Source organism: Argiope bruennichi, chromosome 10 (assembly GCF_947563725.1).
Source record: "Argiope bruennichi chromosome 10, qqArgBrue1.1, whole genome shotgun sequence".
NCBI lineage: Eukaryota > Metazoa > Arthropoda > Arachnida > Araneae > Araneidae > Argiope > Argiope bruennichi.
This window is the reverse complement of record NC_079160.1, coordinates 94,391,811-94,415,922: the sequence shown is the minus strand read 5'-3', so window position 1 is coordinate 94,415,922 and position 24,112 is coordinate 94,391,811. Positions and strand designations below refer to the sequence as shown.

General features: G+C 29.7%; 1 protein-coding gene across 2 annotated transcripts in view; it reads left to right on the top strand.

Annotated features, from left to right (window-relative positions):
- Positions 1 to 24,112, top strand: part of LOC129988435 (glycine receptor subunit alpha-2-like) — a 233,575-nt gene that overhangs the window by 105,734 nt on the left and 103,729 nt on the right. For both annotated transcript variants that reach the window (XM_056096662.1, XM_056096661.1), the window contains exons 2-3: positions 10,293 to 10,389; positions 10,480 to 10,576. The gene's annotated coding sequence lies outside the window, so the exon portion shown is untranslated. The remainder of the gene's footprint in view (positions 1 to 10,292; positions 10,390 to 10,479; positions 10,577 to 24,112) is intronic.

Genomic DNA, 24,112 nt, shown 5'->3' with positions numbered 1-24,112 from the left:
AAATATCTTTAACACGTAACATTCTTCTTAATTATAACGGCTTACTCATTATCTCTTATTATAAGCTTCCATTAATTGCATGCTTTCTTTTACAGTCAGGCGTATCAATGCTTAAAGTAATTTCTTCGATTAAGCAGAATTACTTCCATAAGTAGCTTATGATCAAAGCTGGTTCAATCATGCTGCTCGTGAGCATGTCGGACATGATCCACTATAGCAGAAAGGCGTTCTTAATCTAATTCCAAACCATAACTCTATTATTTTGGGGAGCATGATTCTCACATTAATTCAACAGACAATTAGATAGTATTGTTCTTGGATCTTTAAAACTATGGGAACATGCGATTTTTGTAGATAATGGAAACTTCCGTGCGATTAATTTTTTCAATAACATAAACAAAATTGCCTCATAAATGTTTCTAAGAAATTAAACCGTACGATAAATTTCTAATTTTCAGGAAAAGAACCTAAAAATGGAAGAAAGTAACATCTTGGTACAAAGTCAACAGCAAAATAAAAAGTATAAATTATTAAAAGAGAGAAATGTTATTTGAACGCTTAATATTGGTTTATAATGCGTCTATTACGGGAAAGTTCCATTAAGAACTAACAGGTGGTTATCTATTACCGCAGGACATTAGATAATTTTTAAACTATAAATAGGTCTATAAATTCAAATGTTACATCGCTTTAACCCTTTAATTTTTTTCTAGTCATATTATGTTAAAATATTAGATAAATTTAATTTGATTAATTAATAAATTTGGTTAATTAATAATTCAGTAACAGTTCAAGATACATCATTTTGTGTGAGATAAAGAACTGAAGCATCTAAGTTTCTGACTTACTAAAAAAATTTGTCAGAACTTATGCCAACCTACATAAATTCATACAAAGATTGATAAATTTGGAGGGAAGCATATTTCCCACGGCCCTAGAAAGGGTTAAAATGCCTTACAAATCAGGCTTTGGACTATTTCAGTCACTATAAGAACTTCAGATTAATTTATGAAGTGAATGTGCAACGCAATTTTAATAAAATGCGGTAAACTTTATTCGAAAATCCAACATAATAACAAGAGGCAAAAAAAATCAGCTTATGTAGTTGAGGTCAAAATGAGACTTATCTGAAAATGGGCAAATTCACACAAAAGCATGTGATGAACGTGAAGAAAAAACGTGACGGATACTGTTACTTGTATTATAGACACGTTACAAAAGTGTTATAGAATTCCTTTGTACTATTCCTTTAGATTCCTAATGTCATATTTAATAAAATATTTTTACCAAACTAAACTTTTAAACAAAAGTATTCCATAGGACTAAAACCAGTTGTATTACCAACTCTATTATCGACCAAACGAACTAGTCGCCAAAAGCGGTTAGTAATATTTTATTACTGGAAGCGCATATAATCACAAATTTGCATAATTCAGTTGCGCTTTACTATTGACTAATGAAAAATATTTAAATTTATTCACCTTGTACAAATGAAGGCAATATTTATACTTTTATTAAGATTGTCTGGAAATTTTAACAAATATTACATGAATTTGTGCATATATGCATACAAATACATTAATGGAGTGAAATTATATGTTTACAATTGAAATTATAATAAAGATTCGAATTTAAGAGTGCAGTACTTAGCATACATACATAGACAAACAATTCGTTTAAATCATTTTGGCTCTTACTTAATATAATTGCACTGGATAATTGTATAATAATCTCAGTATTTCTTAAACTAGTAATTGAATATGAGGTACTAACCATTATAATTACAATTAAATTAATCTGCAAAACTGAATGCGACACTTTTCATATATTTAAGAGTTTGGAATTACAATAACATTTATATAATTAAATCAATAATTGCATTGCTAATGTCAGCCTACTTGTGTGAAGTAATTAATGTATGTTTACGTCAGTTTTAATAACTGAAATTATTAAATAAACAACCTATATAAAGAATGAGCTTTCTTTATCTGATATAGAAAATTATATTAAAATATTAGAATTTTAACAGAGCATTTAATATTATTAGGGCCTAAATAATATTTAGAATCTCTTTTGCAGACTGATTAACGATCTTCCTGATTTGAACCTGTATAATCTAGTTTTTGAAACACACGTAAACTTGATAAACGTTCGTAATAACTCGCATTCTAGAAGTTTACTTTCTTAGAAGTCCTGATATTTCGAATAAATCCATTCTTACATGATTCACAGTGTATCCTTCCCCTTTCCCTCCTGCAAATGAACTGCCACATTCTATTTCCAAAGCATCGAAGCTATTAACTTGATATTGCCAAGGCTATTCAAACCACAGCCCTATTCAACTCCCCTAACTCCGGTTCCAGAGCAGTTTTGGCATCTTTAATAAATGCACATAAGCAATAAATGCAATGCTTCAACAGACATCACCGACATTTAGGCCTGATCAGGAAAGACTAGTCCTTTCCGTCACGTGATTATTAATGAGATCCAATCGCAGGCAGAAGACGACGTAAGTTAATTAAAACTGCAACCGTGCTGGGCGGAATTCCTTCCAGAAGCGTAACCTCCATGTACAAAGGACCACAGATTCGATTATGGCCAATAAAGTGTGCACCGGGCGATACAGTTATGACGATCCTCTAACATTAGGGGCCTTCCTAATCCCTTGCACCTACCTTTTCCTCTACCCACCAGTTAGTAGAATACTTTAATACTTTTCTAACTAGAGGTTATTCGTAGACTTTCTCCCATGTAACAATGAAATTGAATGGGTTGCTGGAGTGGACAGTTTTAAGTCTAGCGACAAAGGAAATCGAATGAACAGTGGGAGATAAGGAAGTGATTCATTTCATAATTCTGGCTGGAATTTTAAATCTAATCGAAAGTTTCGGGAGAGGAGAACGATCTATTGATGAAAATAGATGTGCAGGCCATAAATAATATGATATCTCATTATCTCACAATGATATACCAGTAACTGAAAATTGAAAGTATGACTCTCCGAGGGAAACCAGCAATCAGGAAAATTTTTGTGAAAAGTTTAGCATTTTTATTTAATTAGGAAAATTTCAATTGATTATTTTGGGTACTGAATGAATATTGATAAATTACTACTACGAGGATACAGGGGATATTTATTGACATACGCTGTTTAGATCTCACAGGAGGTACCTAAGATATGAGTATGAGAAGCGTCCAGCATGGTGTTAAGTTCTCGATACCCAGGTGGTTACAGAAATGGCGTGGGCTTGATTAACTCCTATCGATGACGGGCATGTTTCCTATGGGAATGGTTGTACCGTGACCGGTGATGGCCCTTAGAACTCAATCTCAGTTTCTTCTAATGCTGCCGCGGCGGTTCGGACATTCAGATTTATAGCGGAGTAGTGAATGTGTGATATACGCTCTGCAATAAAAGATTACATTAAAAATAACAAAGAGATTTAATTATTTACATAGATATAACAAACATTTATGAATTAATGTCATTTAGCTTATGGAATAATGTATTATTAAAACTTTAATACCCAATAAAGTAGAATCATAATGCAAGTATTACCTAATACAAACTAATTAAACATTATATCTGGTTCACAATTACAGGACATTTCCTGTGGTTTGGTTTGGTTATATTAACCTCCCGTTTGAAGCAACACTAGGGCTATTTTGGGACTGACCTCGTAATTTTGAACCGCAGTCTGATGAAGAGGACGACACCTGAGCTGGCACCCCCTCTCCACACCACACCAACGGGAGGACGTTTGGTCATGACGGATTTAACGTGCAACAGACCCCCTTACACGACGGTTCTTCGGTGGAATCGGGTCACGAACCTGAAAACCTCCGGTTCCGAAGCCGAGACCTTACCACCAGGCCACCGCGGCCTCGACATTTCCTGTGGATATTCACAAGTTCGAATAAAGTAATCACGCAGTGTTGCTATTGTTGCATGCAACTGGCAGCATTTCTAAAAATATATTCAATAATTCTAGGGAAGAGCAAAGTTGTTGTTATTGCTTCTAATGGCACTTTCCATGGACAAGTTCACAGACGAAATCAGCGATTTTAAGCCGAGGGTATGTTTCTTGTTTTTTTAGCAGCGCCATCTAGGGCCAGGAGTACGTCTTAGCTACTCACGCATCACTTTCACTTGCACAGCCCCTTTTTACAGGGGGACACATTCGCCCATCTCACAGATAGAACAGATGAAGAACAACCATGCCCGAACCGGGACTCAGGACGCCCAAATCACGGGGAAGACGCGCTACCCCTATGCCAGGGCGCCGGCTAGCTCTGTTTTAAAAGTGATAATTTTAATTAAAGTGTTCAGCTGGGAAAGTGACGTCTTGTTGAAAATAAATATGAATGATATGAAGAAACTGATTCTTTGTTCCAAAAACTAATTTCTCATCGTTGGATAGTATATGAGTGTTAGGATGTTAATTGGATCGCTAACACTTTCAAAGTTTCTTTATGATGATACTGTGCATTTCCGTTCAATGTGATTTGAAACCTTTCAATTGCGACCATCTTGGCAATTTGATTACTATAACTGCCTGATTCATTGGTGTCATCTATTTAAAGCTTTATAAAAGTAGTAATTTAATGAATGTTATATAACTATAAAAATAAATATTCAGGGAAATTAAATTGGATCTAAATTGTACATAATTTTGCCTACTTTTGAAATTTCGATTTGAATTATAATTACTTGAGAGAGAATAAATGCTGAAAAATAGCTTCAATTTTGTTAGATGTATTGTTTGATATATTTTGATGAATATATAAGGAAACAACTGCATTCAGCGTTGAGCAAAACAATACTACTGATTAAGATTAATGGTGATATTAACTAGTAGCTCTGTTTAATACTGTGGTGAATAGCTTATAAGCCAGTTAACTGCTATGCTGCAAGAGCAATTGCTTTTGTATCGTGGTCATATTACTGGACTGCGAACCACAAGGTCCCAGGTTCTATTCTCGCTCAATTCAATCCGTTCGCTACAATACAAAGAAAATGCAATTGACGTTTTCATCAATATTAAGTGAAAATTAATTAAGCGTTTATTAATACTGATTTTTTTAATTAATTCTCTTTTATAGATGTTCATCAAAAATATCAGAGTGAGTGATAATCTTTGAAAATTTAATATGATTTTAAAGGTAATCTTTAAAAAATTGAGTTGTAGGATTCGTATTCATAAAGGTTATTTAAATGTGCAGAAAGAAACTCTGGTTAACAAAAACTTTAAAAGCAAGGAAAGCAGACGAATTTGGCTTTCTAAACTTTTTGCCTTCTTAAATTTCCTGTCACTTCGCGAAGTGAAATAGTATTATATCATCTTAAGCATGCTATTCTTCATTCTTATTATAAATTAGCTATTTTTAAATGATGACAAATAAATGAGTATTCTTTATTGTATTATATTCTTAGTAAAATGTTCTTCCCATTGTTGAATAAGTAGTCCCGTAGTTCCAAATTTTGAAACCCATCCTAAAACTGCAATCTTTAGCTTTAAAAATATCGGAGTGTTCATTTTATTGAACTTAAACTTATTTCCCTTTGTTCATTATCTTTGAAACCGTGATGTCTTGTGTTTAATCTGCATTTTCTTATCATTATTTTGATACTAGTAAATAATATATAATACATGATGAATAACACATATCTTTCCCAAAGCTTTTCATTATCTTTATATTGCTGATAGGAAATAATAAAGAACTCAGAACAATGTATTATTATGTAATTGAAATCAATTTCAATATTTTACAGTTAACAAATAATTTTTCTTTCTGAATCGCTCCGTAAATTAGTTTTCCCATTTGAGATCAATGCCTTTGTTTTTCTATTTGCGCATATGAATGGAATTTTGAGTTATCAGACGACTCATTCTGTGCTCTTTCTTTCCAATATTAGATTCATATGATTTTAATAATTCAATATTAGTAAATGATATACAGTATATGACCTTAACACATATCCTTTACAAAGCTTCTCATCATCCTTATATTACTAAACAGAAATAATAAAGAAATAAGAACAATGAATTATTACGTGTTTAAAGTCAATTTTAATATTTTATAGTTAATAGGTAATTTTTCTTTCTAAATTGCGCCATACATACGATATCTATTTAAGATTTATATGATTCCAAGAATGAATTCTTGTCATCTAAATTCCTCATACCTTCATTTTCTATAAAAGATCCAAATGAAACTCCTTAATTTTACTTATGATTTGAACATTATTTAATTTACTTATTTCAAAAATTTTCTAAGCATTGATTTTTTTAAAATAATTTTGCTTTGATGGTAACAATGCTAATACTGGCTAATGCGAAATGTCTATTGACATTTATGATTTTAGAATAATAATTGATATTCCATAGTTAAATGAAAATGTGTTATGCACATATTCAATTTAAAAAGAAATGTAGATAAAGATGTGGAATTAATGCAATTTTAATATTTAAATATTATAACGTTGTATAGCTTTCAAATAGCTAAAAATTAGGATTTCCTTTTTTAAATTCCTAATATATTTCTTCTAAATTCATTCCTTTTAAAGTTATGAAATTAAAATTCCTTAATGTAAAAGGATTCAGTTTCTTATTTTAATATTATTTTCAAATTATGAAAAGAGAAAAATCTTCTAACTTACGAAGATTGGAAATTTATGAGCACTGAAACATTGAATGGAAAGTTGTTATATTCATCTTAAAGAAAGAAGAATGAAAAGATATTTAAATGTTGTTTTGGATATGTGCTTTATGTTACACCATTTTTTTTAAAAAAAATATATTGCCTTTTCGCTTTTTTGAGTAGATGTTTGTGAAAAAAAGCAGACAATTTCAATTTAAACTGAATTTTAGAATATATTTACCTCATTTTTAGATATTAATTTCAATTCTATTTTATTCTAAAAGAATGCAAATATCTAAATTAGATCTTGAGCTTATTTTTTAGAACCGTCATCTTATTTAAAATTTTCTCTTACATAAATTGCTTTAGAGATCAAAACGAGTTCTCTTTAAAAATCATGGGAAATATGTAAGTTGAACTCTTTTGAATCAGTTCTGAGTAAAAATTCATAATAATTTAAAACATTCTTTCTTTTATTTTAGATTACCCTCATTTCCAAAGAAGGGGGAAAAATCAAACATTTGCATTCTTATATAAGTTGCAAAAATGTGTTTTTAAAAAAATTGTAATCCATTATAAAATTTCATTCTTTAAGCTATCAAATGATAAGAATTTTCTTGAATTTTGAGAACTTTAATATGATTGTAATGTCTAATTTATACATTATGGTTTTTCCACAAAGAAAATTCCGCGAATTTGAACAATAAAGAAAAGAAGAAGGATGTAGGAATGAAAAAATACAAGATTATTTTGTGAAATCTTTAATTCAAATGAATTATAATAATAGCACAAATTATAAATTAAAACTTAAATAATATAAATACTTGTAAAATAATTTTATTCTTGAAATTCGCTTTGTTGCAGTAACTTCGTTAAATGTCCATTATAGTATTTAACATTTATAAAGTACTCCTCGTATTAAAAGAACAAGAAACTTGAATAAGATAAATTTTATTTAAGAAGAATGTTTTTAAAAAATGGAGTATTCTTATCCTATAGGATAGGAACGGAGTTTTTACAGAATTCTTAGCTATCCGATTGAATCCGGTTATTCATTATTGTTATTTATAATCCAACTTCCACTGTTACCATATTTGTCCGGATAGTTTACTATATTATAAAGATAAATAAAAAAATGGAAGTAATGGATGCATAAATTTGGTTTAAACTCAATAATCAAGATAGATGAATTTTAGAAAATTTGTTTAATCTATACTTATAGATGATTATTAATCAGTTATTAAGACATTATTAAGATATTAAATCCCTTCAAGTGTAGATTATCATCTTATTTATTATTAAAGTGAAAACGATTATTCAAAACATACAAAGGAACTTGAATTTGTTCTTAATAACGGAATAAATTCCCAATCAATAGTAAGGAGATGTCCATATTTATATTCGATTCTTTGAATCTTTTTAATGTATTTTTAAGTTAAACTTAAAACAAATCATTCTTTGCAATTAGATGAGAACGATCGATGAAAGAATGCTTCTACCAAAATAAAAAAGTATTACAGAGAAATCATATATAAAATAGTTCAATCATTAAAGTTCAGCTTATCATTTTGCATTTTTTTAATTTATAAGTGAAACTGATTGTTTTTAAAAATAACTTGCTTAATGGTTTTAAAAATATTTTTATCTAACAACAATAAATGTATATAACTGAAACTTTTCTTGCCAGCTTGTTTAAGTTAATTTTATTTTATTCCATACCAAATAAATCATCACATAATAATCTTTAATGGTAACTTTTTCGAATAATGAAGAAATACTAGATATTTTCTTATTGAAAATGAATAAGGAATAATATCACAAATTTTGTTCTTTTGCTGCTCTAACGAATATTTGGAAATTCTAATGTAAATTGTGATTTAAAATTATATAACTATTCTAAAAGCCTCAAGTTAATTTTATTTTATTCCGTTCCTAATAAATCATTACATAATAATCTTTAATGGCAACTTTTTCGAATAATGAAGAAATATTGATGTTCTCCTTCTGAAAATGAATAATTAATAACATCACAAATTTTGTTCTTTTGCTGCTCTAACGAATATTTGGAAATTCTAATGTAAATTGTGATTTAAAATTCCACAACTATTCTAAAAGCCTCAAGTCAGGTGAGCCTGATGGCCATCTGGAATATGTCGTTTATTTTAGAAATTGGTTATTCAGCGAGTATTTCTCTCTAAACTATGAAACTATAAATGAATTGTGAAATATGTGTAATTCGTGCTTATTTTTACTATAAATACAGAAATGAAGAGAAACCGAAATTCAATAAAGCGATATTAAATGCTTAGCTTCAAAAACGTTTTAACGAATTTCCTAAATATCTGATACCATTCAAATTCTTTGTTTCAAAATGTTTTTTAAACATAATGAAACTAATTTTAAACCGGAATGCATAACTTGAAGTTACAATTTGAGAGTTATTTTACAACACCATGAAACACCAGATCCAGGTGTGGAAAGCAGTAGAATGATTTTATTTTATCAGCTGCAATGGTATCATTAGCAGCTGACAAAACATGACATATTTATTGAGTTTTCCTAAATAAATATTAGTCATGATGATAGTTTTCTGTAGAACAAAGATTTATTTAAGGTGTACGTACACACTAGAAGATCTTTTTTTAATTTTAACTTTAAAAATCATTAATATTCATTAATAAATCATTAAAAATCAATAGGTCATTAATATATGTTTAAACTCATTTCAGTGAGAAAAAATCTTATAACACTAATTATTAATTAATTAATTAATATTTAATGAGCTAATTAGCCTACTTTTTGAAACACGATATCTTAAATTCTAATTTGTACAGACACACAATTATAGTTGGAAATGATGCCTAATGTTAGTCTTCTTGTTGTCTGCCTCAATCAAGTTATAAAAATATATAGTTTTTTTTAACAATTTTTTTCATCAACAATGAACGATTTTTTCATCAACGAAAAAGCGAGATTTTTTCTGTAATTTTAAGTTTAAATTGCTATTCAAAATTTATTTCTATAAATATAATTTTGATTAAGGAACAAAACATGCACTGTTTCATACAGATTATTTTGATATATAAATAATTCTATTTGGTTAATTTCTTGTTGAGTTATGATTGTTTGAATGAAGCAACATAGTGGGAAAATATCATTCTTCATAAAATGAGTTTTAAAAATAACCGAAACCAGAGATTTAGTGAAAGTACCTCAAGAAAAACAATTATAACTCGAGAAGTATTCCGAATATTGGCAACATTTTGGTATCGTTTGAAAGCTAAAGGATCAGAGAACATTTTGAAGTAATAAAAATCATTCGATATTTTGAACTATTTTCTAAGTTTTAAGTGTGTACGTAAACCTAAAAGAAAATAAAATACAGCGTAAACGTACTTTTCATTATTTTTAAAATGTCTTTTGTTGTGTCTTTCACCTAAATTCTTTTTTTAGGAATCTCTTTTTGAACCCGTTACGTCATTGTGCAGCTGGTAGTGATTATTTATTTATCCCTTATCCGTGAAACACCAGTTTATGTAATAAGTGATATTCTATAAATAAAATTTATTATATTTAAAAACGTGTCTCTCACTGTTACCAGATTGGTCTTTGTGGTTTTCATTTTCCGAATTCTTATTTTTTTTCTTTAGGAATTTCTATTTGGATCAGTTACGTCATTTTGCGGCTAATTGTGATTATTTACCCTTAAATCCGTGAAACACCTGTTCTTGTAACAAGTGATACACTGTAAGTAAAGTGCATTACATTTTAATACGTCTCTCATTACTGCTAGTTTGTTCTTTGTTGTTTCAATTCTCGAATTCTTTTATTTTTTAGGAATCTCTATTTGAATCTGTTACGTCATTGTGAAGCTGATAGTGATTATTTATCCCTGATTCCGTGAAACACCTGTTCTTGTAACAAGTGATACACTGTAAGTAAAGTTTATTATATTTTAAAACGAATATCTCATTATTACTAGATTGTTCTTTTGTTTTCATTTCCCGAAAAATTTCTTTCCTTGGGAATCTCTACTTAGAGTTGACACGTCATTGCTCATATTGCTTTGTACACATTCTGAAATAATGAATTATAGCTATAATGAAGTCAAGTGTGTTATAAATTATTTATTCGACCATCATTTTTGTTCTTTTGGCTACTGATTTCAAAATACTATATTGAGGGACGGCCCTAAAGATAAAATTCCCAAATAATCAATGAAAGAAAGAATTTATCAGTTAAAAGATAAAGAGGAGTTTTGAAATTCAAAATGGTTTTATAATTTCACTTCACATTTCTACATAATATATAGTTTGCTCAAACAACCAGCAAGAATAACCTCCTCAAACCTTTCTAGTATAATCTATAATAAACTTATCATGCCAGAAAGAGCCTTGCATGGCATTGGCGTACTATAGTTACGAAATGTTAACTTTTGGCGTGAATTTAGCATTTTTACTGAATCTATCGTGCCATCCTTGGAGAGTTATTTGGTGATCAAATAATGACCTGTGATAATAGTATCCAAAAATCGAATTTGTGTTTTAAGTACATTTTTCTCAACCGATTGAGAGAAAAAAATCCACACAAAACTTAATTTGTAGTTAAAAACTCCCCCACCTTATTTGCTATATTTAAGACATCGGGTTTTCGAATTATCACGAGCACATTTTTCAGAAAATACAGACTGCCAGATCATCAACCCATTGTTGGATTTAACTCAAAGTTTTATCAGTGTCTGCACTATAGATATTAAATATGTGCTCAGAATTTTAAGTTCTATTTCTCTTCGCTTTGTAGCTATCAGGTAAACTTATATTCGAACAGTAGGACAGATGAACTTCCTCTGAATAGATTTTACTCAAAATGTGACATAAATCAGCTAATATGATTTAAAGACCGTATTCCAAATTTCATCCGTTTAGTTCAATGCTTTTCTGAGTTATTTTTGTCACAGCCATACAGACGAACATTTTCCAACAATTCATTTTTCCAACTCAAGGAAGTCTAAAAAGATTCGTCAAAATCTGGAGTTTGAATATTTTCACGATTACAATACTTTCTGTATACTTTATATACCAAAAAGTAAAAAGCAATAATGTGTGACAATGTAATAAGTAAAGCAGTGGCAATAAAACCCTCATTCAGGACTGAAGAAAAACATCTGAGAAATGTTTCACATTTCGCGCATAGCTGAATCTGTTATTTGTATGAGAGCATTTAAAGTGCATTTAATGCGTGGCAATAGGGTCCGTCGTGGCCTGGTGGTAAGGTCTCAGCTTGTGAGCCGTAGAGTTTCAGGTTCGAGACCCGGTTCCGTCGATGAACCGTCGTGTAAGGGGGTCTGCTGCACGTTAAATCCCTCATGCCAAACGTCCTCTCGTTGGTGTAGTGTGGAGAGGGGGTGGAGGCTCAGGTGTCGCCGTCGTCATCTGACCTTTGTTCAAAATTACGAGGTCCGTCCCAAAATAGCCCTAGTGTTGCTTTACAACGGGGCGTTGATATAACTAAAACTAAACTGTGCGTGGCAAAAAATGGAGGGAATAATGAATGCGTCCAGGAGGAAATAATGAAAAATAATAAGATTTTTAGTGGAAAGAAATGAACATAGCTGACATTTAAAGATGGCTAATGCCTGTTTACAGTCAGCTCTGGTAAGAAAGACTAACTATGAACAAAGAGTGCAAGAATTTTCTTCGTTGTGAAAATTGCTACTCAAGTCAAATGAATACCGTGATCAGCACTAAAATCTTTGTAGCTGTTGACAAAATTTTTAGAAACTAGTCATCTTTGGCGATCAGTTGGTAGCCGATAATAAGCTTAGCTAAAAATTTCAATTAAATATTTTGTGTATCAAAATCTTGATCGCTAAATCAGCAAATTATTTTTAAACTTAATATTTTGATAGACTTATGAACTTATATAACAATTTTAAAAGAATTACACCATTTTGTTCATTGTGCCAAATTTCCATAAATTCTCTCATCTTTAATGCACCCAATTATTAATATGGAAAAAGCAGCAGCATATAAAAATGGGCATAATTTTAAAAACATTTTTATAAGTGCTTGAAACCCCATTAACCACTACTGAAGTTAAACCTAGTAGTAAAATTTTGTAAAAGTATAGCTTGTACTGAAACCTACTCAACATGGTAAGTTAAGATTTAATGTTTACATCTTTATAGCAATAGCAAATAAAAACAATTTATATTTCATTTCAGTAGTGCAGTGTATTGTTGTAAAATAGGTTTAAAATATCTTAGAAATTCAGCTATACATTTCAGCCAACATAATTTGTATCATGAGAAAAATAAAATTTTGAAATTTAAAAAGGAGTAATAATTATTTTAATGCAAAAGTATATTTAGAAGTTATCGAGAAAAAATATTTAATTTTAATTTTTTAAACTTCTAATTAAAATTTCAAAATATACTTATTTTGAGATGCACATTTCTACCATCTAAAATACATATGTGACAAGTTCGATAACGCTAAATGAAACAATCTGGCTTGTAAAGTGTCTGCAAAGGCAGGTCTATATTATTAGTAAAGATAGAGATATTCGAGTGATTAAGTCTGTACTGCAATAAATCTGAAGGAAGGATAGGTATAATCAATCTTCCTAGATACTCAGATCCTACAAAAAAAAATTCAGAGTGAAGAATTCAGCTTGCAATCCGGATTTGTCACCATACGAATATCACATCTTTGGACGACTTAACATAGGTATGCAAGGGAACTGTTTTTAATAGGTCGGCGAACTGAAGAATGTCACACAGGTTTTTTTCAATCATTAATAATCTCAATCATTCTGTACTAAGGGCTTTAATATGTACAGTAACGATGTGACAAATTTTTGAACAATAATGATGATGTCTGTTAAATTTGTTATAAAAATAATAATTTTTTTGTCTTGTCTACTTTTTATTTGGATCCATCATAAATACACAGGTGCTCGAAAAAATTAAAATTGAAACCAACTTTCAATTAATTCTGGAATCATAATTATATCTTTTTAAACGTAATTTCCTTAACAAAATTATTGTCTTTTTTTAAATATATTTCTTCGTTGATTTATATTGTTATAAACCTGTAATGCTGCTTCCCAGCATTGTTAATTTAATCACCGAAAAGACCATTTTACGATCAACTCTGCTGCATACTGATCAGGTGCCGCGTCAGTGATCTCAAAGCTTGACGACCATTTGGCGACGGCGACGAATTTGGCGACTTTGGCGATAAAATAGATATTACTAGGAACTTTGAGAATTTTAGCAATTCAACCAATAAGAATCGAAATACGTCTGATTGGTTCAAAACCTTCTCGACCCGCCTCCCGGGAACTATAAAAGGCCAGCAATCTAAGGCTGAAGTCAGTCGTAGTCAAGTATCGAGTCGTCGAGAGGATAACGAAGTAATGGCGGTATAGTCCAGCGAAGAACAAGCGTTGTGTGGAACCTAAGCGATTTCTGAACTGAGCTGCGCACCGAGTCATGGTGTTTATTGTGGAAGCAGCATCGAGTCTTGCAGAGGAAATAGCCAGACGTATAGTAGTGTGTCGGCAGTTAGATACAGCTAACGCGAGGAGACAGTGGAGATTTGCAGACGTTTGAAGAGATTGTAAAGTGAAGTACGTATATTTCCTCCTACTGCTGAATTCTGTCTGGCCGCTTTGTGTGCTGTGGTCGTTATTACTACCGATTACTACTTGTGAGCTACTGTTTGTTGCAGTGTGCTGCTATGTGTTTCCTGTTTTCGTCTCGGCTGTATATTTGTCGTCTTTGTATTTGTTGTCTGCGTGTTTAATGAAACTCGCCGTCCGTTATTGAGGCCTACTGATTGTTTTCACACCATACATCTAATACAAGCTAACCCGGTGAATTTACGGATTTAATGGAATTTAAGTTCCGTAACAATATTAATATTTTCCTTTAAGCTTATAAATTCTTTGTTTTATTATTTTTATGTCTTTTAATGAAAGGAAGTAATCATTTTATCATGAAGACGAAATAATCATCGGAAATGGGAAATAATTATAAGTTCAAATTTCCTACCTGAACGGTGATTTATTAATTATCATTGTCCTTTAAATAAAACTTAGAAAGAGCTAAGGATTCATCTTTAATGATACTTTAAACAATTGTTTTCGCACTGCTGCAATTATAATTCTAGTAAATGAATTAGAATCATTATAAAAGGACAACGAATTGACTAATATTTTCCATTAGTTATTATATTTCTTATAGCAAAATAGGGCATTTAGCATTTAAAGTAAACAAATTAGCCGTAATATGCTTTTTAAATACAGACTATCGGAAACTAATTCATGATTAATCCAATTAGTGCCAAAGTTTATTAACGAAAGAATAAAGATTTGAGTATTTATTGTAATCAATGAGACTAAGTTTCTTAATGACTGAAAACCCTCAAGAATTGAACTGTGCATGAACAATTATATAATTACTCAGATTTGTAAAAGTGTGGGACAATTAGGTAACAAAGTATTATGCTAAATACAATGACTTAAAGAAAGTGCAATATAATATAAATACCGAAAATTCACTGTCATTGAGGGAAATGCTTCTTTATTCTTAAAATAATAGAAAATTTTCTGAAATAATTCTATGTGAAATTACTTAACTTAATAATTTTTATTTTGTTGATGCAAATGCATGTAGAGAAAAAATAATGTAATTGTCGAAAATCTTAAACATTATACGTTGGTAAGTTACCATGTGTCATGCTTTTTTAAGTCCAAAAAAAAACATTTTTGGAATTATGCTAATCTATATGCATACTAATTCCAAAAGTTATCTAATTAGACAGATAAAATATAATATAATATTAAAATTCCTATTAAATACTGAAAAATTCAGTCTTCTGTCAGTCTACTTGTGTATCTGCCAGCATAGGATTGAAGGCGAAAACTAGAAAAAAATACTTAACCCTTTCTAGAGCCATGGGAAATATGCTTCCCACCAAATTTATCAATCTTTGTATGAAATTATGTAGGTTGGCATAAGTTCTGACAAATTTTTTTAGAAAGACAGAAACTTAGATGCTTCAGTTCTTTATCTCAGACAAAATGATGTGTCTTGATTTGTTACTTTATTATTAATTAACCAAATTAATTAATTAATCCAATTAAATTTATCTATTAAGCTAAATGAATCCCTTTTCTTATTCTAATTTCAAGCCTAAAAATATTTTAACATAATATGACTAGAAAAAAATGGCCCTTTAAAGGGTTAAATAACTGAAATTTGGAATCTAAAATTATTAGAAGAATTTCTGATATGTAATTAATTTTGGACAAAGTTCTAAGGTATTAGTGATAGAAAGTGGGATGACTTTAATAACAAATGAATTTAACAATGAAATAATAATAATATTGAAATAATAAATCATTAATAATGAATTATTATAAATTCATGAATTAATTAATAATAATATTATTAATATAATTATTGATGTGTAGTTCATTTTAAAAAAATCACTTAGTTTGACTGTCTGTTCGTGCATATATTAATTTAAAGAAAAAACTTGGCCGTGGGGTGAATTTAAATATATGTTTTAATATCAAACTTGTAGACCTGCTGTTAATTTTAAATTAAATCCTTATGTAAGTAAAATGCTTATTTATTTGTCAATTCATGTTTACGATAACATAAAAAGTAAAATAAATTTAAATTCTTGTCAATTTGAGAATTTGGTGAATTTTATATTTATGTAAATAAGAATTCATTTGTCCTATGTGAAGTTTCTATTCAATTTCAAAATAAAAAAAAAAATTGAATCGATCATCTGAAACATTATAGAATGATAATGATTTAAATTTGATTTATATGACTAGCATTCGTGTATCTTGAAATGGTCAACTCCATATTATTTAAGTGAAGATTTTTGCCTTACTTAATTATTAGAAAGTATAACTTCCACTTTATAGCAGCTATTTATAGAAATATTTTTCCCATTTGTTATTTTCCTCTTAACGATTTTCGCATCCAACAATTTATAGAGAGTACGTAAGCCTGAAACTTTATCATGTAAAATGGAAGTGCCCTCTCTTTATCTTTTCATTAAGTATATTTATTGTTATGAATTTGTCATCTTGTTGACAGTAGGCTGGAACAAAACAAACAGTAGGCTGGAATGAAAAAAATCAGTTTTTTGATTTTTAATTTGTAATAGCGTGGAAAAGTTGCCTTTTGGTGTAGATAAAATAAAAAATAAATATGAAAATTATTGGAGTAGGTCTTGAGGTGCAGTTTCATAAAATTGAAATTTTTGCTACATTTTAAAGTTTTTTTACAAAATAATCAATTTTTGATTTTTAATTTGTAATAGCCCGAAAAAGTTGCATTTTGAAATATATAAAGTAAATAAAAATTATACGAAAATATTAGACTAAATCTTGAGGTGCCGCAAGGACGTTAACGTTTCATAAAACACTTTTTGCAACTTTTTAAGGATTTTTGCGTGTTTCGATCATGAGATAAAAAGCTTTAAAAAGACGTTGTCATATGAATAAAATTATAAAAACAGTTTTAATATTGCACTGGAATAGCACTGAGTCGTTGCCGGAGCGGTTGTTATTGAGGCAGGGCAGAGATTTGTCTGCTTCCGGTGACAAGGATAGAGCCGGTTTCAAATCTAGCTTTGCCGAGTTCAGTTGAGATGTGTTTCCACTCTGTCCATTGTGTAATTGATTAACGTAACTGATTTGTTAATTTGTGCGCTAGTGTGCTTTGCTGTGAGTAAAAATGGCTCAGTTTAAATTAGTGAAGAAAAGGCAAATATCGGAGTGTTCTATTTTTGGGAAATTTAGTGATTTGCTTGAAGTTGAACTCACTACTTACGAATCTAATGCTGCTGCTTTATCAGACATAACTACAAAATTATTTCAGAGAAGGATGATTCTGTAAACGAAATATGTAACACTATAGTTTCCATAATAGAACAAATTTGGTCAAAAGCTTCTATTTCCATTGCTTCTAGCAAAAGAATTACTCAAATAATAAAAACTTATCATGCTAAATACAGGAATTTATTAAAGTCTAAAAGTCTAAAAGAAAATGTTCAGATAAATTTAATCCCCACCTCACAGAATTTACAGAAGAAGATAGACGTTTATTTGATATCACTGACGTATAAAAGAAAAAAATGCCAGTTATGATATAAAAGTTTCTAAGCAATCTACGCTCAAACAAGAAAATGGTTATAGGTAATATTGATACCTAGTTAGCAAAAAAAAAAAAAAAAATTACCAGGCAAAAGAAACTATTACTGGCGGCAATGGCAATGGCTCTTTACAAAAGGGGGCAAACAAACCAGATCCATCAAATAGACAAGAAGAGATAACGCCATCATGTGCCTGTGTCGTTTAATACTAAGTTAAAATTTTCATGTACTAATCGTTCCAAACTTCTATTTAACCTTATCTCATATTTACGCTATCTCTCTGACGCTCTCAAGAACGTTATAGTCCAGATTATTCAAAAAAATGATTACTAATCTGCTTCAGAAAATATCCTTTTGTCCGTGCTAAGTAATGAATGTAAAATTCAAAGAAAACTTCGTTTATGACGTGTTACAAAAGCAAGAATAGACAGTAAAGACAGAGTCAGGAAGTTTAACATTCCAAAGATAAACTTCGATCCAAAGAATTGCATCTACATGATATCTGGCTTGAAAATGACGTAACTGAACACCCCTTGATAAAACATGTTTCCAGTGACTTTCTCAAAGGCGTTATGCAGAAGGCATCTGAAGCTGAACCAAATAGTATAGGAGACTCGGTTATCGACTTTCCCGGCTTCCTTGTCACATGCAAACAGTGGGAAGAGCTGTTAAACTGGTGGCCGAATCGGCTCAAAATGTTTGTTGTTCAATCGTAAATCAAGGATACATAAGAGCAAAAATTCACTAACGTGTGAATATACTAAAATTTAATTTAAAAAAACCAGTTTAATGTGGCAATGATTTAGAAACAAACATTTTGCCGCTGTAACATTTGTACTCATTAAGGATACAGAAGTAAGAAACACAAAATATGACATAAAAATATTTTTTTATTATTATACTTTGTAATTATTAATTTTTTCCAATTCAACTTCTTATATATGTGTTTAAAATTAACTTTTAAACATTATATGGACAAAAAAATTCATAAAAATATCTTATCAAAGTTTATAATTTTTTAATTTTTTTTACAAATTTTAAGCTCTTTGCCGAACCTTGAGATACAGTTGTATTTCAGTCAGAATTTTTAAAAGTTCTCTTTGAATTTAAAGACGAACTTTCATCCACTATTACCAAACTAAAATCTAAGAAAAGTTTTTAAAGGCCCTCTTCAAAAATTTCAATTTTTTCAATTTTTTTTTACAAATTTCAAGCTTTTTGCGGCACGCACCTCAAGATAATGCAATATAGCAACCAAATTTTTAAGAATTGTTTTTGAATCTAAAAGACAACTTTTCCACACTATTACCAAACAAAAATCTAAGAAAAATTTAACGTCCATTTTCGTTTCTCCCGACTGAACAAACCTGAACCTGGCAAAAAGGATAATGGATTCATGATAATGATGTCGTAATAATGATCCCTAAAGCAAGGTAACCAAATAGCGAGAGAAATGAAGTACTCAAAATATTCAAGAATTTTGGCAGTAGTTCCACTAGGACTCGATTTTGAGTGCTTGTTTTAGAACATTCAATGGCAACAGTCCTATCAAATGAGTTATAAAATGCTGAGAGAAATAAGCAGTCGATAGATGAGTTCAGCTGAAGTGGTTAGCCGGGAACTTTGTCTCGTTAAAATATTGATCTCCAGCTAGTTTCTTCTACATGCTTCATATTATTGCGATTTGTTTGGTAATTATCTGTTTCTTTCTGCAAGTGCTGTTTTGTATATGTTACGTCTGTGTTTGTTTCCTGTGTTCTGTGTAGAAAAAAGCACTCTTGTCCGTCGCTGAGCCTCTTGGATTTTTAAAGCCCACACAGAACGGATTATTTTATAACAATAAACATATATCTCTTAAAAAGTGATCCCAAATGATATCTAGTGGTAATAATAAATATTTTCTCTAACGATATTCAACTCACCTAGGTTAATGGTCATTGTTAATTCTTAAACTAAAAGTTTTATCCATTTTTAAAAGAGCAACAAAATCCAAATCAAGATTTAAAAAAATAATATGTTTAAAATTTAGAATTTGAATATCAGAATGTTTATTTTATTTCGACTTCCTATTGCAGAACATTTATTTTCAATTATAGCTAAAATCTCCTGATTGCATGTACAGGTCTTAAATATTCGTTGAAAACTCAATTGCAATGCATGAATTTGCTAAACCTTTCAAATGTTTCGTTTAATTAAGCTAATTATTGATTACTAAATTTTGGTAATAATTGTAATTTTTCTTCCAACTAATCTGTCTTTTAAACTTAATATATACCTATTATAATGATTTTCAAAATAACACTTTAATTTTCGTCCTCTTGTAATTTTAAGCTGAAATAAGGTGCATGTTTTAGATGTAAATGCTTAAAAAGTATCAGTTGTGGTTTTAAATAATATTTTTATTATCATGTGAGAACATGATGCTGTTTTGGTTAGGGGATTTTGAAGCTCGCAATCACGTAGACAATGAATAAAAAGCAAGCATAAACAGCAAGTTTCATCATCATCATTTAATCGCATATATTATTTACCTGCTTTTACCAGTATTACATTATTATTACGTATACTTCTTTGAAAGCAGATGCGTTTTTAAAAGGTTGACCTGTTTTTACCAGTATTGCTTTATTATTACATATGACGTATAACTATGACATCATAGCTGTTATTTCATCTCAAAATCGGTCGACCTCCAAAACTTTGTCTGCCAACTAGAAAAATTAAAAATAAAAGTTTAAAAAAATTATATATATATATATATATATATATATATATAAAGAGAGAGAGAGAGAGAGAGACCGATAGAGAAGTCTCGTGATTGTTTCAAATCGGTTGAAACGAAATGCTTTTATTTAATAAAGCAAATTCTAGCTACTTATCAGTATTGTTCTTTATGAACACAGGAGAAAACAAGGATATGGTGAAGTTGGCTTAAACATGATTTTAAATATTTTCCTGGAACAACCATTCTCCCAAAATAATCATACTTATTTCCTTTTCTAATAATAAATATCTGCTGCAGTCCCAAGCTCTTCCTTTTTGACAGAGCTTAGGAATGAACCAAAGTAAAATTATAGCAACGATTTTCTAACCAAAAATATGAAATTATGTATCTACACACGCAAAACTTTCTTTTAAACTGGTGCCTTTTCTTAACCCTGGAATCATAAACGTAAACTTGCAAAGAGATTTCTGATATCAACTACAGAGCTAAATAAACAATCAAAGTGAATAAGCACCCAGAAGAAGTATAACGATTTATTTATCTTGGGTAGCTCTCAATATTTCGTTCATATTTCCAATGTATTTTATCTAATAATATTCGAGTTCAATGGTTTCAAAGGTACAAAGAACTTTTAGATTACTTCTAAAGATAAAGCAACATACATTAAATTATTTGAATTTTCTCTTATATTTGCATATATAGATGTCTCTTAAAGTAGGTAAATACTTTAAAAAGTCGAATTTTTGCGAAATTATGATTTTTTTTAAATTCAATATTATTAACGCTAGAATAAGTTTATTTGTAAAACCATTAGAATTGTGCCTTTAAGTCCATTTTTTACACGCATTTACACCCGTTTTAAGGCTATTTTTACATCTTTAGAACTTTCAAACGAAAAACTTACTAAACTAAAATCTAATGCATCTTTGATTTTGTTCAAATTTTATATAGTAATTTCTCAATATGTTATGTAGTTCTTAAACTAGAAAATAAATAATCTGTTCATTTAAAAATATTTTATAGTTGTTTTAGTGCTTCACACTGTGAAAAAAAGTGAAAATTTCTTATTATTTATCAATCGAACTTCAATAATCAAAGAGTGGATAAAACTGCAGCTTAATTTTTAGTTGAGGAACCAGATAATATATTTCTTAAGATATCTGCAAAATTTTTAGCAAATCATTTGATAACTAGAAGATTAACTAGAAGAATTTTTCTGTATACCTCTTTTTAGACAAAATAAGCCCTTTTTTTAATTTTCAAAATATTTTTGTCATTTAACTGGTATATTCTGGTTTCATAAACTTTTCCCCAATTTTTTATGCAAATAATCAAAAGATATGTTTTTGAATGTTTATTAATAATAAATCATCCCAAATGTAGTCATCTGCCTTAATTAAAAAATAATTTCTGGAGGTTTTAATATGTGATAAATATGTACCAAACATTCTCAAATGGTATCAATTAAAAATTTCTCTAAAAAAGAAGAAACTTTTTTCTTTGGCTGATGATCATTGCTATTTCCTCAATTGGAATTATTAAGATTTTTTTTATATCCAAGTCGATAGAAATCAACTCAACATTTAAAAAAATATATCTGATTAATATTTAAAGTTTGAATGTCGTTCTGTTTATCTTAATTCGACTTTTTATTTAAAAACATATTTTTAATTATAATTACATCCTACTTGCGAATAAAGATCTTAAATATTTTCAAAGGATGCAGTGGTTTAGTTTTCAGATGACAGCTTTAATTAAACTAATTATCAATTAGTAAAGATATGAATTAATTTTTTTTCTCTCTCAACTCATTTCTTGTTTTAGATTAATACAAATTTACTGTGATGGTTTCCAAATTAGTATTTCTCATTTTGTTCTTTCATTTCTTCTCTTTTCTTTTCTCATTTTTTTTTTGTATTTAATCATGAAATGCAGTGAAATATTTTGATATAAATATTTAAAAATAAATTGTTTAAAATTTCCTTAAATTATATTTCTATTCATTTCCTTTACATCAAATCATCTTTCTTGTTTGTATTGTACATTGAATTCTTGCTATCGATCCCTTTATTGGCACCCAATCAATTATTACAATAAACTTAATTTAAATATAGCTTCAAAGTCTTTGATCAATCTACCTCTTATTCTCAACTCTCTGATTATTATCTTTTTCTGAAATAAATACCCTTTCTTATTGGTATAGTGAATGCACAACCTAACTTAATGAGTGTCATAAAAAAAACTAGTTGGTGTCATTTTCCTCGTATACATCCCAGTAAAGGTCTCAATCCCCATCATGTATAAAATTAAATCTGCAAATAACTTGCCGAACAGTTACTACGAAATACGAATATTTTATGAGAATTTTTGCTGAATCTAACGTGCGATCGTTGACATGATTTATCAAGATTGAAAGGTTACAGGTTTAAAACCGGATTTTATCGAAGCACCACCGTGTAAGCGAGTCTGTTCCGCGCTAAATAGAGGTTAAATGTCCTATCGCTTGTGAGAAGATGCCACCTCAAATATCGTCCTTTTACTCTGACTGCAGTTAAGTACTGCGTGGTCCATTTCAAAAAAATACAAGTATTACTTTCAAACTGGGAGATAATATAACTAAACAGCAGTGGTGTTAGGATGAGGTTATACAAAAATACCCGAAAATTGAAAAAAATATTCTGGATTATGTTCTTTTAGTCCCCTTCCAGTCCACCAAAATTCGACACAGAATTACAGTTGCAATCACAAGATGACCAAATAAGTTTCAATTATTTAAGTCATTGAGTTTCGAGTTATTTAGTTTACATTATATGAAAGCACGTACCAATGGGTGATTAACCCCTTAACGGATTTAGTTTCAATTATGATTCAGATCTATCCATTCGATGTTAAATCTCTGTTCCAAATTTTTACCCATCTAGCTCTTTATGTTTAATAAATGTCGGGCAATATTGCATTCGGATCTTTGGCGTGAATCTACAACTTTTAATGAATTTTATCTCTGAAATGCATTTCAAGTCTTATTTCAGATCGGTTTAAGTCAAAACTGTGACACGGAACAACAGTTGCCGGCACAAGGTGACATATTAAATTTCATATATTTAAGTCATTGCGGTTTTGAGCTATAGGGTTTACATGCTTGGGAAATACAGGCCCTTCGAGGGATTTGTTTCCATAGTTGATGCATATTTACACATTAAATGTTAAATTTATGCATCAAATTTTATCCGTCTTTCTTTCTTTATTTAATAATTATCGTGTTAGCTTACATTCGAACAACCAAACAAAAATAATTCCTCTAAATGGATTATATTCAAAATTTGATTTAAAAAAATAAACCAGAGGGAGTGGTCTTCTATTATTAATCATATTCCAATAGCAAACAATATTTATTTGAATTCAATGTTTGCGATTTCTTATGGCCATTATTAATTGCTGGAGTGCAATAAATACACAAATTTTAGAAGACCTAATGCGTATTGAGATGCGTATTTCCCCATCTATTAAAAATAAAATTTGATATAATACTACAAATGTAATCACAAATTACATATTAAATTTTATA